This window comes from Chiloscyllium plagiosum, unplaced genomic scaffold (genome assembly GCF_037043375.1).
Source record: "Chiloscyllium plagiosum isolate Xiang-an unplaced genomic scaffold, Cpla_swu_hap1 HiC_scaffold_49, whole genome shotgun sequence".
NCBI classification, from domain to species: domain Eukaryota; kingdom Metazoa; phylum Chordata; class Chondrichthyes; order Orectolobiformes; family Hemiscylliidae; genus Chiloscyllium; species Chiloscyllium plagiosum.
Window position 1 is genome coordinate 19902009 of NW_028270187.1, and position 2530 is coordinate 19904538.

Sequence of the window (2530 nt, forward strand, 5' to 3'; positions counted from 1 at the left end):
AACAGCTCTCCACATTCCCCACGACTCCACCAACCCTCAGGTAATTGGCAAACTTACGAATCCACTCTCCAACATCCACATGCACATCATTTTTAAAAAGCAAATCACAAAGAGCAGAGTCCCAGGGCCAATGGTTACAGAAAACCACAGGCCACTGAGCTCCAGGCTCAATACTGTCCATCTGCTGCCATACCCTGTCTATTCTGGGGTATCCAATCCTGTATCCAGACAGAGATTTCCATGTATCCAAAATCATCCTTCTTTTTTGAATGAGCCATCAACGTATTCTGCCATCTCCTCAAAGAATTCAATAAGGTTTGTGAGGCATGACCTGACCCCTCACAAACCCATTCTGACTGTGGCTAATTTAACTATTGTTTTCCTAGTAGTCATAAATCCTGTCTTTCGAGTTCTCGCCAATAATCTGCACACCACAGACATTCGACCAAATCTGTAATTCCCAGAATTCTACCTCTATAACATGGCTCGGACTTTACAAATCTTCCCTCCTCTGCCATGTTCCCCAGAAGGGCACTGGAGGGTGGTGAGGATTACAGAGATAGAGAGGAATATCAGGACAGGAGGATCTTGCAGAAATTAGGAGAGTTGCAGTGCCAAAAGGAGGCTTCAGTGAGGTTTCAAGGTGAAGAAGGCATTTGAGGAGGAAGGGAGGGAGGGAGGATTGTAGGGAAATGAGAGGTTTCACAGTTTAGGTGTTTTGTTAGGGCTGCAAGGGGTTACTGAGTCGGGGAGGTTTAAGCACTGGAGGTTGTTACACAAACATGGTTTTGGTTGCAATGGGAGGAAGAGGGTGCAGGGAGCTGGAGAGTATGGGATCTGAACGAGGTTACACAAATGGGAAGAGTTGTCAGGAGTGGAGGTGTTTACAGAGACAGCAATGGTCTGATCTGGAGCAGAGGACACAGATTGGGAGGGATGTGGGGACTGGAGGTGGTTTCACAGGGAGGGAGGACCATAGACCCACTGGAGGTGACAGAAATGTGGAGTGCTGTAGGGCTGAAGCTTTCATGGAGTTGGGAATGTTGGGAGGGAAGGAGATGTTTACAGGGATAAGGATGTTTGTAGGCCAGGGCTGGATCACAGACAGGGACTGTTTTAGGGAGCTGAGCAGATTACAGAGATAAAGATGTTTGTATCGACTGGAAGAACAAACAGAGATATGCAGGGTAATCGTGACTGAAGATGTTTATAGACATAGGAAGGCTTAGGTTCTGGGGTTTATGGAGGCTGTGGAATCTTGGTTTCTTTTCAGAGACTGGGATAACAATTTTGGTCAGAAACAGTTTCATAGATAAGGAAGCATAGCACAATCAGGAGGAAGTTGTAGGGGAGGGTGATGTTTAAACAGATAGTGGTGTAAGAGCTGTATAATGGAGATGGGTAGATGATGGAGACACAGGAGGAGCTCACATTGACATGTGGGTGATAGTGACAGGAGGGTGTTAAATAGATAGTGGGTTTTGTAGGGACTGGATTGGGAGAGGCACAGGCATGGAGTGAGTTCGACAGATCAGAATTAATTGTTAGCCCTGAGAGGATTACACTGATAGGGATGGTGGCCGGGTCTCCACAGACTGTTGGTGTTTAGGGACTGGAAGAGATTTGGTAGATAGGGAGGGATGTAAGAGCTTATGGAGAGTTGAAGATTGGAGCAATTTGCAGAGGGAGGTTTCTCAGACAGAAGTAGGTTATAGACAGTGAGGGTTATGTGGTCTGAGTAAGTCAAAAAGAGGAGAGTTTTCGCATGTGGAAGAGGTTACACTGACAGGGACAGTTGAAGAGACTGAAGCAAAAATGCATGGAGAAGGTTACACAGATAGGGAGGTGAGTAGGGACTGAAGGTGAATACACAGACATGGAGGGTTGTATTGTTAGATGGAGCTGAGAGGGACAGGGACTGGTGTAGGGAATTACATGGATAGGGAAGGTTGTGTTTTTGGAGAAGGTTACACTGATACAGACATTGTTAGAGAGTGTTTAGTGGACGACAGGGGAGCTCAGAGAGAATGTATTATGGGGACTGGAGGAGATTACAGACACAGAGATGGCTGTTGGGTTGAAAAGAGCTTCTACAGACCCTCAGTGCTGTAAGGCTGGAGGGAGATTATAACAGTGAGTGTTGCCAAGAGTTAATTACGTCACTGATATAGAGCAGGTCTCAGCACGTAACTGTCAAAGGGAAATTGAGACAGTCCAGATGAGTTTACAGAGATACAAATGTTAATGGAAGTTTCAAGAGGGAACAATGATTGGAAGTGCTGTACCAAATGGTAATAGTTATAGGGAGGGGTATAAAAGCAGGAAGAGGTGACAGACATATCGATCTTTGCAAGGACTGGAGAAGGTTACACAGGCAAGCGGTGTTTTAGAGTCTGGAGGCGATTACAGTGTTAAGGAGAACATTGGGGACAAGGCCAGGTGTAAGAGACGAGGATGGTTGACAGGGTTGGATAATAACCTGAATAGAATCGCCATCGTGTGCAACAGGCAATTCGGCCCAACCAGTCCA